A 14,254-nucleotide genomic window follows, 5' to 3' on the forward strand; every position below is an offset into this window, starting at 1 on the left:
TGGCCTCTTGAAGTTGTTCCACAACGCACTAGTGCTCTGCTCGTTCTTCTCAGGCTCATTACTCTGTGTTTCATTTACTTTCTCCATGTCTTCCAGTTCACTTTAAAAAATTTTCTTTTTTTAAAGGTTTTATTTATTTATTTGTCAGAGACAGAGAAAGAGAGCACAAGTAGGCAGAGTGGAAGGCAGAGGCAGAGAGAGAAGCAGGCTTCCTGCTGAGCAAGATGCCTGATGGGGGACTCGATTCCAGAATCCTGGGATCATGACCTGTGCTGAAATCAAGACCCCTCACTTAAGTGACTGAGCCACCCACGTGCCCCTTTCACTGACAGCTCCAAGCACCAAGCCTTGTTCTTGGGTGCAAGGGAAACAAAACTAACTGATGTAGAATTGTGGAGTCTTGTCCAGAAGTGCCCTGAGATCAGAGGTCACAGATACTATCCCTGGACAGTATCACTGACCTTTCTGTGGGCAAAGCCTAAGAGGTCCCTGCTGGGAAGAAGGCCCGGGTTCTACACTGCTCTTCCCCTGCTGGCTTCAGTTTTCTCTGGTATAAAGGGAACAAGAAGCTCTGCTTCTCTGTGTCCAGGGCCTTTTGGGGACTCAGATGAGCCAAGAGGAGGGTGAGGATAGGGGAAGGTGCTGGCCTGGTCTCTAGGCTAGCCTCCTGGTCACTGAAAGGTGCCCTGGCCTGGACTCCTACGACTGGTTCTGCGGAGGTGACCGGCGCTTGTTCATCCAGCACCGGCAGGTCAGGCCCTGGGCAGCAGGCAGCTACCATGTCTGTGGAGCCTTATCGCCAAGCACAGACCCTGCTGTCCTGACTCCACCCTGGCCACCAGCCACAAACTCTGCCTGTGCCCCCGCGGCTCGGGGCCCAAGGCCGGCACACCGGCGCAGGGTCCAAGGGTCCGCCTGCTGGAGGAGCGCACGAGGTGGGCAGGGAGCGGCGGGGCCGCGGGCTCCGAGGGTCCCTCTGGCCTGGAACGGGGCCCTTTAGGACGCTGTGCAGCCCAACCCGGGCACCTGGCCCGCAGGGGCCTCCACGAGAGTCTGTCCAGGAACAAGCGAGCGCACGACTGGTTCTGGGAGAGCGGGCGCTGCCAGCAGAGCCGCCGTCGCGAAGCTGCCGCCCAGGGGCCAGCGGGGCCAGACCCTCCCTTGCGAGCGTTCGGTAGGCTAGACCTCACCCACCGGGTCCCTGTGGTCCCTAGCGGCCGCAGGCGGGGCCTCCGCCCTTACCCTCCCCGGCGCCGCTCGAGCCCCGCCCCTCCCGCCTCGCGGTCAGCCAATCGCATGGCGCGTTGCTTGGCGGCGCGGGGCCGGCTGGGCCTATAGAGTGGCGCGTTGTTGGGCTGCAGCGCCGCAGGCCGCACCCAGCTCCCGCGGCGGGGGCAGCGCCGGGGGCTGAGGGGGCGGAGAGGCCGGGCGGGCCGGGGCTGCGGGCTGGGGAGCGCGCGGTGGACAGGGGGCGGAGCCGGAGCCCGAGCCGGAGCTGGAGCCGGAGTCCGACCCCGAGCGGGAGCCCGAGCGGGAGCCAACGCGCCGTCCTCGGACCTGCGAACGCCCGTGCGCTGCTCGCGACTCGCCCCCAGCGGTGAGGCCCGCGCGCAGGGGCGGCCGCGGGGCCCGGGGCGCGGCGGAGCGGCCGAGGGGCTGCAGGCCGGGCCGCGGGGCCTGTGGCGGCTGCGGCGCCCGAGAGGCCGGGGGGAGGCGGGCGGGGGCCGCGCCGGGTGGGGCGCGGGCGGGTCTGGAGTCGGCCGCGGGGAGTCGCGGCCGCGCTGGGAGGGGTGGTCGCCGCCGGGCGGTGGCCGGGTGCGGAGGGGACGGCGCCCTGCACACCCTTGGCGGAGCGGGCTGCTCGGTGGGAGCGGCCGGGTGGCCGGCATGGAGGCTGGGTGGTGGGCGTCGGGGGTCGGGCGTCGGCGCGGTCGGCGGCCTGCAGCGCTCGCGGCTGGCGGCTGGCGGCTGCCTGTGGGCTCGGGAGCCAGTGCAAGTGGTGGGTTCCGGCAGCCAGACCCACCTGCCGACTGTCATGCGGGCGTCGGAGAACTGGGCGGCCGGGGCGCTTGTCGTCGTCTTCTCGCTTTTTTCTGTCTGGAACATCTCTTTGGGGTCGGTTGGGGGGAGGTGTCAGAGAGTTCTGCCCTGGGCAATCACTTTTGTGTGTATTCTCGTAATCCACGGCCTTGGACGTTTTGTGGGTGATTTGTGTTCTCTTCCTGCGTCCCCACCTTCCGATCACTGCTTCGGCTCACCGGGGACTGCTGGTGGTGGGATGTGTGATTTTATGCCTAAATGACCGGAAGCAACTGGTGTGATCCTCAGGACCAGAGCGCGTCCGGTGGCTGAGTGCGTTGCTGTTAAGTCGTTACGGGAAGAGCTCTGCGTACTTGCGGACGATGGGCTGAAATCCTAACGGGGGAGGAAATAGGCTTGCTGAAAGGGCGCTCTGTCTCCTTTGCGGGACGTCATTGGAGCCTCGGGGGAGAGCGAGTGGGAGTTCAGCAGCTCTGGGAGAGGGCACCTGTGGCCTAGCGGGTGACTTGGAGGGGGATTGTAAAGTTCAGCCTTCAGCTAATGCGCTGATGCGATGTAGAAATTGCATTGTAAAATCCGAACATTGTAAAATCTCAGCATAGCCCTCGATTCTGACTGTGGGGAAAACTGGAAGAGTAAAGATGTTTTTTAAGGAGGTGAATGGTTTCGGCAGTCAAAACTGCTTTTCAGAGTTTTGATGTGGTTTACAGCAGGACAGCTGGTATGGTTTATTTTAGGCTTGTCACTATGTTTAGAGTTTAGTCACAGAGGCTTACTGAATGCCATGAATCTAAATTCTACCCAGTTTCCATGAGGTGGGATTGTTTTCTTTCTAAAATATAATTTATACAGCTGACCATTTTCCCTTTTAAGTCTTTGACATTACCTGATACTGATAAGGTTTTGTTTGGTGTTCAACCTTGTGTTACTAATTTTACCCTAAAAGCTGTTTATTTAGATGGTTATTGGTTTCCAGTTAGTTCTTTCAAGTAGTCCTTGTATTGTCAGAAAAGTAAATAATTTGAAATACTTTAAAAGATAGTTTAAGGGGCATCTGGGCAGCTCAGTTGGTTAAGCATCTGCCTTCGATTCAGGTCATGATCCCAGGGTTCTGGGATCCATCCCATCGCAGCCCTGCTCAGCGGGGAGCCTGCTTCTCCCTCTCCCTCTGCCTGCTGCTCCCTATGCTTCTGTGCTTGCTCTATCAAATGAAAAAATAAATATATTTTTAAAGATTTTATTTATTTATTTGACAGAGAGAGATTGAGAGAGAGAGAGACAGCGAGAGAGTGAACACAAGGAGGAGCAGAGGGGAGAGGGAGAAGGAGGCTCCCCGCTAAGCAGGGATCCCGACATGGGGCTCAATTCCAGCACCCTGGGGTCATAACCCCAGCTGAAGGCAGCTGCTTAATGACTGAGCCACCTAAGCACCCTGAAGAAATAAAATCTTAAAAAAGAAAAAAAAAGATACTTTAAAAGAGATTGTAAAAAAAAAATCACATATCCAACCAGTGTTAAAATTTACCTTGTCTTAAATTTTTTTTTTTTTTGAAGATTTTATTTATTTGACAGAGATCACAAGTAGGCAGAGAGGCAGGCAGAGAGAGAGAGAAAGGGAAGCAGGCTCCTTGCTGAGCAGAGAGCCGATGCGGGGCTCCATCCCAGGACCCTGAGATCATGACCCAAGCCCAAGGCAGAGGTCCCAACCCACTGAGCCACTCAGGTGCCCCTACCTTGTCTTAATTTTTAAGTTTGACAATAACAATGATATTTCTATTATGTGAAACTTAGACTACAAATTGATTTATTTTACATGTTAAATTGTTTTCAGGTACCTGTAGAGAGAATGGTGTAATAAGTCCCTGTTTACCCTCATCCAGCTTCAACAGTTGTTAACTCATAGCTGGTTTTCATCTGTATCCCCCAAACCCAGATTTCATGTCCTTTTTTTTTTTTTTTTAATTTTTATTTATTTATTTGACAGAGAGAGAGATCACAAGTAGGCAGAGAGAGAGGAGGAAGCAGGCTCCCTGCTGAGCAGAGAGCCCGATGCGGGGCTTGATCCCAGGACCCTGAGATCATGACCTGAGCCGAAGGCAGAGGCTTTAACCCACTGAGCCACCCAGGCGCCCCTCATGTCCTTTTAACTTGAATATTTCCGCATGTATATTTACATATATTTTTAAAAAAGATAAACACAAATACCACTATCACAAAAGTGAATAATTTCTCATTACCTTCAAATGTCCAACCAATGTTAACATTTTCTTGATTGTGTCACAGTTTTTTTTTTTTTTTAATAACCGTTGAATCAGGATCCACATGCTGTTTATGCATTGTGATTTGTTTTAATCTATAGGTCCCCCTCCATCTTTTGTCTTTCCTTGTAATTTATTTGTTGATGAAACTCCGTGATTTTTTCTGTGGAGTTACAGTCTGGATTTTATTCTGTATGGTGCTTAAACTACACAGAAATGACTGTGCACTGGTAGATAAATCTAAAGGTGTGATTAGATTCAGAGTTGATTTATTTTTAGCAAAAAGACTTCATAGGTTGGTGGGCAGATAATGATTAGTAGTCTTCTTATAAGCGACTCGATGTTCAATGCCTAAGCCCTTATTTATTTATTTAATATATAGAGAGCGCACAAGCAGGGAGGGGCAGAGGGAGAAGGAGAGAGCATCTCCAGCAGTCTCCACAGTCAGTGTGAAGCCCAGTGAGGGGCTTGATCCCATGATTTGGAGATCACGACCTGAGCTGAAATCGAGTTGATTTAGTTAACCATCTAAGCCACCCAGGTGCCTCAGAGTCATTATTTTATTAGGCTTTGGAAAGTGTTGATATTTTAATTCTGTAACTTCATTTGTTAGATGGAATGCTTCTATAAAAAATGTCTTGGGATGCCTGGGTGGCTCATTTGGCTGGGATGCTCTTGGTTTCCGCTTAGGTCATGCTGTTGGTGTCCTGGGATGGAGCCCTGAGTCAGACTCTGTGCTCAGTGGGGAGTCTGCTGGAGATTCTCTCAGTCTCCCACTGCCCCTCCCCCTGCTTTCTCTTTCTTTCTTTCTCTCTCTGAAAAAAAAAAGAAAAAAGAAAAAAAAACTTAAAAAAAGAGAGAGAGAGAGAGAGAGAAATGCCCCCTCCATAATTTGGTTATCCTGAATTTTAGGTTTTTTGGGAAAAGTAGGGTAACTGCTTAATTCCTCTCCAGTAGGTTGCTAATTCTCAAAATGAGTTGGGATCTTCTGAAAGTAGCCAGTGAGTTGTGTTATGTGTTTGTGTCAATGTGAACTCATGAATTTAAACACATTTGATATGGTTCAGTCCATTGTAGGTATTATCCTTATTGATGCTGAGATTGTCTGATCTTTGTCCAATAGGAGTCTGTTTAGTTTGCCTCCTAAATCCTTTAAACAAGATTCTAAAAGTCTTTGATTTTTCTGGTGTGACAAACCGCACCAGGTTCATCTTGTACATTTTCTGTCCCAAGCCCTGGAACCATCTATTTCTCCAAGGGGCCTTGATTTCTTTTAATGAAAAACAGTATTTAGTAATGACACTCTGTGTCCTGGGGTTGTTCACTGCTACTAGGTTGATCACTGTTTCTAGGTCTTTCCAGTGCACAGATCATAGGTTACTATATGGAGTTCTGCTTAACCTTCTTGATCTTACGCCTGTATCTTTTTTCTTCCAAGACAGACATCTTGATTCTAATTACTCATTTTTTTTTAAAGATTTTAGTTATTTATTTAAGAGAGTAAGCACAGAGGGAGAACGAGAGGGAGAAGCAGACAGGGCACCACTGCAGGACCCTGAGATCGTGACCCGAGCTGAAGGCAGATGCTTAACTGACTGAGCTACCCAGATGCCCCTAATTACTTCTTGTTTCATCCCACACTGTACACATCTCAGTTTTAGAAGAATATGAAGACCATCATCAACTAATAAAAATTGAATTTTTTGTATCCCCATTAAAGATATAAGGTCAAATTACTGTGTTCTATTTATTTTTTTTTAAAGATTTCTTTTTTATTTATTTATTTGACAGAGAGAGAGGGAGACAGAGAGAGTAAGAACACAAGCAGGGACAGTGGGAGAAGCAGGCTCCCCACCGAGCAGGGAGCCCCATGTGGGGCCTGATCCATGACCCTGGGATCACAACCCGAGGTGAAGGTGGACACTGAACGACTGAGCCACCCAGGTGGCCCCAATTACTGTGTTTTAAAGTCACGTAGAATAGTTACTCTGGTTTTGCTACTGGGTGCATAGGTTTTGTGCCTTTTTTTCTCTTAGTATTTAGGGATTACTTTTTAAAATCTTATAATTATGTAAAATATTAAAAGTCTTTCAAAATATATGAAACAAGGTATAGTCAAAGAAGTATTGCTTCTTTCCATCCCTTCATCTTCACCTATCCCTCTTCCCTATAGATAACCTTTTTACATTTTAGTTTTATGGTTATATTTGTATTTCTTCTTTATCAGATAGATGGTAATGTATTATACACATTTTGTCACCATGCTTTGAGAAGTTTTTATGATAATTGTGTTAAAATAAATACACAGTAAAACCTGCCATCTTAACCATTTGTAAAGGTATAGCCCGTTGGGGTTCTACACATTCACATTGTGCAGCTGTCACCACAGTCCATCCCAGGACACTCTTATCTTGTGAAACTGGATCTCTCTGCCGATCAAACACATTCTCCCCTGCCTCTAGCCCCGGTCTCTGTCCTTTCTGGCTCTAAGATTTTAACTACTCTAGATATCTCATATAATTGGAACCATGTGGTGTTTGTCCTTTTGTGGCTAGCTCATTTGCAGAATGTCCTCAAAGTTCATCCATGTTGTAGCAGGTGTCAGAATGTTCTTCCTTTTGAAGACTTAATAATACGCCATTACGTAGATACAGCACATAACTGCTTTTTAGTGAATGCTAGTGTAAAAATTTTATTCACTAATGGCATTTTTTCCTTATCCTATGAACTGATGAGAATTTTCTGGTACATTTTAAGTTATCAGACTGGAAGGAAATACATCATGTAGGTGTGATGTCATACTCAGAAATTCTATTGAGAAGATTCCAGCCTTCTATATTACAGAGTGGTTGACAGCTGCCAATATTAAAGACTTAAGTTTTGCATTTTTTTCTTTTTTTAAATAGCTGCCATTTCAGCCCCTTAACTACAGCAATACTGTTTTGGGTTGGTTTCAGCAGTATCATTTCTCAGAGAAAATTGTCTAACTCATTGACACAGAGAGTCCACTATTAATCAGTTTGTTAACATTACATTTTAGTAATCTGTTTTTTCTCGTGTTACCCATTGTTCTCTCACCTGTTATCTATGTACATGTTTACTGAACTCAAGATATTTAAGCTTTAAAGACTGAATTACTAGACCTATAGAGCCTAAGTGTGTGAACACCTGCCTGCGGTCATAGTTATTAATGCTGTTTTGCCAACATGAGTTTTGTCAGTTCTCTCTTCATAATACATCCTGAATCAGTCCTCCTATCCCATCTCCACTGTCACCACCTGGGACCCAGCAGCCATCACGTCTCCCTTGAACTGGCACAGCAGGCTCCAGCTGGTTTCCTTGTCCTTCCAACCCATTCTCTATCTTTCAGCTAGGGTGATTTACATAGAATATAAATTAGAATGTGTTCTGTCTTGCTTAAAACCCTTCAAAGACTGATAAAAGTGGTCGCCTCTAGGGATAGGGATCTATGTGGCTAGGGTATAAGGATGGGAGGGAGAATTCCTTTTCATTGTATAAGCTTATATATCTTTGGTATATATTTTAGTTCATGTAGTTGGGTTATGTACTCAGAATAAAATAAGTAATCTTACAAAAACCCAGTGACTTCCCATTATGTTTTTTTTTTTTTTTTAAGATTTTACTTATTTATTTGACAGAGATCACAAGCAGGCAGAGAGGCAGGCAGAGAGAGAGAGGGGGAAGCAGGTCCCTGCTGAGCAGAGAGCCCGATGTAGGGCTCGATCCCAGGACTCTGAGATCATGACTCGAGCCGAAGGCAGAGGCTTAACCCACTGAGCCATCGAGCTGCCCCTTCCCATTATGTTTAATGACAGAATCCGAATTTCTTATCCTGATCTCCAAGCTCACATTCTACCTTCTTCCACTTGCTCATATTTGATGCATTTACGGTGGTTTTCCTAGCACTTGAGATTTTGGAATCATGCATCGATCCCTTTGCCTAGAATGAACACTTGTATGCTGCTCTGCATGGCCAGCTCCTCTTTTAGGGCTCACTTAAATGTCCCTTAAAGAGGCTCCGTCTGCCCTCTTTCAAATAGGTTTCCCTGTTATCTACTAACTCAGACACTTCTGCTGTCCTTCAGTTTTAATGATTTATCTGTTTACTCTCTTTTTTTCCCCCCACAGTAATGATACTTCATGAAGGCAGAGAGCGTATTTGTCTACTGTTTAAGCTGGCCCTTTTATGTTTTTGCTAAAATGAGTTCTGAAGGGGCACCTGGGTGGCTCATTCGGTTAAGCTTCTGGCTTCAGCTCAGGTGATGATCCCAGGGTCCTGAGATCAAGCCCCACATTGGGCTCTTTGCTTAAAGGAGAGCCTGCTTTTCCCTCTCCCTCTGCCTGCCATCCCCCCTGCTTGTGCTCTCTCTCTCACTATCTCTGTCTCTTTTAAGTGAATAAGTAAAATCTTTAAAAAAATGAGTTTTTTTTATTTTAAGATTTTATTTATTCATTTGACAGATAGAGATCACAAGTAGGCAGAGAGGCAGGCAGAGAGAGAGAGGAGGAAGCAGGCTTCCCGCTGAGCAGAGAGCCCGATGTGGGGCTTGATCCCAGGATGCAGGGATCATGACCTGAGCTGAAGGCAGAGGCTTTAACCCACTGAGCCACCCAGGCGCCACAGAATGAGTTTTGAGTTACAGACTAGACCATGACACTTCCCTGCTTGGAGTTTTTCAGTGATTCTTCCTGGTCCATAAATCCTGAACTGGACCAGTCTTTCAAGGTTTGGCATCTTCCCATGTATATTTCCAGTTTTATCTCTTACAGCACCTTGGTTTTGCTTCCCACTGTGTTCTGAGCATGGTAAACTAGCACATAGTAGGTGCCCAGTAAATACTTGTGGAATGAATGATGGAAGGTTTGGGCTCTTTAAGTCTTTGGGAAACTAAGTCATATTCTAGGGAAAATGATAGCTAAAAAGATAAGGTCATAAAGCTTCATAAAGAAGATAGAGTTTAAACTTACCTTCAAAAGAATGGGTACAGGGGTGCCTGGGTGGCTCAGTTGGTTAAGTTTCTGCCTTCAGCTCAGGTCATGATCTTGGGGTCCTGGGATTGAGCCCTGTGTGGGGTCCTGGGATCTAGGCCTGCATCAGGCCCCCTGTTCAGGGAGGAGTCTGCTTCTCCCCGATGGTCCCCTCCTCCCTGCCACTTGTGTTCTCTCTTGAATAAAAAAAATAAAATCTTAAAAAAAAAATAAAGGTGGGTACTGTGCGTAAAGGGGAAAATACCATTCTGTGAAGGAGAAATGGAAGTTTTTAAAAAAATTTTTATTTATTTATTTGACAGAGAGAGATCACAAGTAGGCAGAGAGGCAGGCAGAGGGGGAGGGGGAAGCAGGCTCCCTGCTGAGCAGAGATTCCGATGCGGGGCTCATTCCCAGGACCCTGAGATCATGACCCAAGCCAAAGGCAGAGGCTTAACCCACTGAGCCTCCCAGGCGCCCCAGTTTTTTTTTTTTTAAGATTTTATTTATTTAGGGGCGCCTGGGTGGCTCAGTGGGTCAAAGCCTCTGCCTTCGGCTCAGGTCATGATCCCTGGGGCCTGGGATCGAGCCTCGCATTGGGCTCTCTGCTCAGCAGGGAGCCTGCCTCTGTTCCCCGCCCCCCCCCGCCCCCCGCCCCCCGCTTCTCTGCCTGCCTCTCTGCCTACTTGTGATGTCTCTCTGTCAAATAAATAAATCTTAAAAAAAAAAAGATTTTGTTTATTTAGAGAGACATCACGAGGGTGAGAGGCAGAGAGAGAGAGAGAGAGAGAATCTCAAGCAGACTCCATGCTGATTGCAGAGCCCAATGTGGGGCTTGGTTCCAGGACCCTGAGATCATGACCTGAGCAGAAATCAAGAGTTGGACACTTAACTGACTGAGCCACCTAGGTTCCCCGATTATCTTCTTTATCAGAGGAAAAAACGAAGGGAGTTGAAGTGATTGTCAGGGTCATACATTTAGGTGGTGGAGCTGGGAATCAGACCTAGGGTGTCTGACTCCATAGATGATTCGCTTAACCTCCAGGCTGCACTGCCTTCCTTCTGTATAGTTTCTCAGTTCTAACACTTGAGGTACTTGGTTGTAAGTAACCCTTGGACCTGGTCTTCCCCAGGAGGGCAGGAGCTGTGCCTCATTACTCTGTACTTCCTGAGTCTAGCATAGTGCCTGGCACAGAGCAGTTGCATGAGTGATCTTTAAGTTACTTTGTATAGGTTTTACTTATTTGAGAGAAAGAGAGTGATGGAAAGAACATGAGCCGGGCTTGGGGGGAGAGGCAGAGAAGCAGGCTTCTTGCTGAGCTGGGCCTGATGAAGGGCTCGATCCCAGGATTCCAGGATCACAACCCTAGCCTTACAACCCGACCTGAAGGCAAACCTTAACCAACTGAGCCACCCAGGCGCCTCGACTTTTTAAAAGCTTAGTTGTGAGGAATAATGTTCATGACAAATTGTTAAAGATGGTGTGCCCCAATCTGTTCCCTTAAAGCAGTGGTTAGCACACTATTTGTAAAAGGCCAGATAATAGATATTTCAGGCTTTCGGAGCTGTAGGGTCTCTGTTGCAACTTGTGAGCTCTGCTGCTGCCACAAGAAGCAGGCCCAGGCGATATGCAAATGAATGTGTGTGACTGTCCCAGTAGAACCTTCTTCATGGACCCTGGAATTTGAATTGATTTCCAGGTCTATCATCTATTATTTATGTTTAATATTGCTATTTTTTTTGAACTGTAAATGTCACTCTTAGCTTGTGGCCCTTATAAAAACATTTGGCTTGGCAGGGATCATCATTTGGTGATTTCTGCCCAAAGAGTAAATTTTATCATTAGATCAAAATAGAGCTCTGTCTCTGGAACTGAATTGTTTTATCTGCCAGTGGCCCTTTGTTTTGTTGTACAGTACTTTGGTTTTCTTAAAGGAGTGAGTAGAAGAGACAGTGTTCTGAAACACTGTGTCATATTGGTTGTAGGGCAGTTGTTGGGGGCCTCGTCCATTAGAATAAGTGGAAAAAGGACTGTTCTTTGTTTTCATTAAGAAATCTGCTTTACTGGGGCCTGGGTGGCTCAGTCGGTTAAGTCTCTGCCTTTGGCTTAGGTCATGATCTCAGGGTCCTGGGATAGAGCCCCACATCAGGCTCTCTGCTCAGCAGGCAGTCTCCTTCCTCCTCTCTCTGCCTGTTTCTCTGCCTACCTGTGATCTCTCTCTCTCTCTCTCTTTCTTTCTCTGTCAAATAAATAAATAAAATCTTAAAAAAAAAAGAAATCTGCTTTACCTTTTTTTTTTTTTTAAGATTTTATTTATTTGTCAGAGAAAGAGAGAGCAGAAGCACAGAGAGCTGCAGGCAGAATAGGTAGAGCAGGCAGAGGGTGAAGCAGGCTTCCTGCTGACCAAGGAGCCCAATGTGGGACTTGATCCCAGGACACTGGGATTATGACCCGAGCCGAAGGCAGGTGCTTAACCAACTGAGCCACCAGGCGTCCCCGCTTTACTTTTCTTTGAGTAGAATTCTCCACTTTCATTCTACTTCTATCCCGGAATGAACTTTGGTATTTTATGTTTTTCCTTTAGCTTAATACAATTTCAGTTGTCCGTTAATAGAAAGAGCTAAAGGGAGTGAGAAAGATTTGGTTATGCCTAGCTGTGTGATTCTCTATTCCAGATTGACTTTGTTTGCTGAATTCTAAAACAGGAGAAGTATTTCCTGCTTCACATGGCATATTTATGGGGATTAGATATAATGTAGGTGAACCTGGCCCAGAGGTTACAGTGGATTCCCTTATGTGCCCTGCCAACAGATACCTTATGGCTTTTGGGCATACAGATTGTAGTAAGGAAGCAGATGGACATACAGTGCATCTAATCTAACCAGATGAGATGATGTTGGAAGAAAATGAAATGTGTGCAATTCAAAGGTGCTGTTGCCACAGGAGTTTGCTACACAGAAGCATAGACGTAAGCCAGAAAGCTTGGAGCTCAAAACCTTTGGGCGAACTCTTAATTTTTACTTTTTCAGAAGGTGTTGCTTTACTGTCTTTTTGCTGTATCATTTCCTGCAAGAATCTGCTGTCATCCTAATTTTTGTTCCTTTACGTAACCTGTCCCTTTTCTCTGGCTGCTTTGAAGACTTCCCCCGTCACTGGTTTTGAGCAGTTTTATTTTGATGTGTCCGTGTGTGCATGTTTCTTGTGCTTGTGGGATTCATTGAGCTTTTTTCTTGGATCTGTGGGTTTATGTGTTCATCAGATTTGGGAAAATCTTGGGCATTATTTTTCACAGTTTTTCCTATTCCTTCTCCATGTGCTGTGCTTCGAGGGCTCCAATCCCATGCGTGTTAGACCACGAAAAGTTGCCCCACAATTCACTGATGCCCCTTTATTTGATTGTCTTTTCTGTGTAGTTTCGTTTGGATAGTTCATACTGTATCACATTCACTGATTTTTGTTCTGCAGTGTTTAATCTGCCTTTGATCTTGTGTAATTTTTCATTTTAGATGTCCTGGTTTTCATCTTTATAAGTTCTGTTTGTATCACTTTTTATACTTCCATTTCTCTACTTAAGATTTTGAAAATATGGAATGTAGTGTACCAACTGTTTTAATGATCTTGTCTGCTAATTTTAACTTCTCTTTCAGGGCTGGGTTAGCTTTGATTGATTTATCTCCTCTGGGTTATATATTTCCTGCTCTTTGCTTGTTTGGTAATTTTTTACTGGATAACAGACATTACAAATTTTATTTTACATTGTTGTGTTTTGAATAGTTATTTATTCCTCTAAATACTCTTGATGTTCTGTAGCATTAGCAACAGGACTTTAAGATTTTTCTTGGTGAAAAATTGGTGAATTGCAGTATTTTCTTTTTATATAAATTAAGTTCATAGCCTTCTTGAGAATCTAAAATCACTTTAAAAAGCCACTTCCCTGTGAATCTTATATATTGTTTTGTTTTTATTTTCCTCCAGGCTTTGGGAAATTATTTTGGCAAGTGGAAGAGGGATGTCCTTTTTTGAAATCCCTATTCTTTAAAGGTTTTCAAAACCAAATCCAAGATTTGGTTAGTAACAGAGTAAATATGCTAATACCCCCTTAGTTTGGTCAGTGCTTACTGGCTATCACATGTCTCCTTAAAATAGGAATTTTGGGATGCCTGGGTGGCTCAGTGGGTTAAGCTTCTGCCTTCGGCTCAGGTCATGATCTCAGGGTCCTGGAATTGAGCCCCACATCGGGCTCTGCTCAGCAGGGAGCCTACTTCCCCCTCTCTCTCTGCCTGCCTCTCTGCCTACTGATCTCTCTCTCTCTGTCAAATAAATAAAATCTTAAAAAAAAAAAGTTAGGAATCTTAACATAGTATAACATTAAACTTTAACAGAGCTGTTTAATTGTTAATGCTTATTCTGACCTACATGCAGGAAACTTGAGCTGGAGGGGATGAAGGGGGGAACAAGTTGAATTCATTTTGCTCTTTGAGCTTTATTTATTCCAGAAGTACCTTTTTAAGCAATTGTTATGGCCAGTGTACATTGTTTCTCATAGCTGTTAGTTTAAAAGTGTTCAGTGTATTTTGACAAGATGTGTTTTTTTTTAATGAGTTTATGCTACATAGGAAAAAAGCATCTTAAATAGAGTAGGACTTGAGTCTGTAGGACACTTACCTTTTAACAATTCCTTGAGAACCCTCTCTGCTGGGATAAAATAACAACAGTAATCTTTAAATAATGTTACTTTGCAAGCATATTTTCCATTCTATAACTTTATTAACTTGCATATCAGTGTACTTACTGAGCGCTGTTATATGTTGGGTATTGTTCTAGGCCCCGTGGACAGATACACATTCCCCTTCTTGGAAACTTCTATTCTAGAATGAGAGATAGAGAATAAATTCTATGTTAAGTAGTAGTAAGTGCTGTGAAGATGGGAGGCATGAGGAAATAGAGAATGATGGCAGCAGGATCT

General features: G+C 45.5%; 1 protein-coding gene across 3 annotated transcripts in view; it reads left to right on the plus strand.

Annotated features, from left to right (window-relative positions):
• Positions 1 to 946: 946 nt before the first annotated feature.
• Positions 947 to 14,254, plus strand: part of ADD1 (adducin 1) — an 88,838-nt gene continuing 75,530 nt past the window's right edge. For 2 of the 3 annotated variants that reach the window (XM_080796561.1, XM_080796562.1), the window contains exon 1: positions 1,424 to 1,597. The gene's annotated coding sequence lies outside the window, so the exon portion shown is untranslated. Of the gene's footprint in view, positions 1,175 to 1,423; positions 1,598 to 14,254 lie in introns of those variants that run through there. The other variant, XM_080796563.1, reaches the window with a different exon arrangement.

This window comes from Martes martes (assembly GCF_963455335.1).
Source record: "Martes martes genome assembly, chromosome: 2".
NCBI classification, from domain to species: domain Eukaryota; kingdom Metazoa; phylum Chordata; class Mammalia; order Carnivora; family Mustelidae; genus Martes; species Martes martes.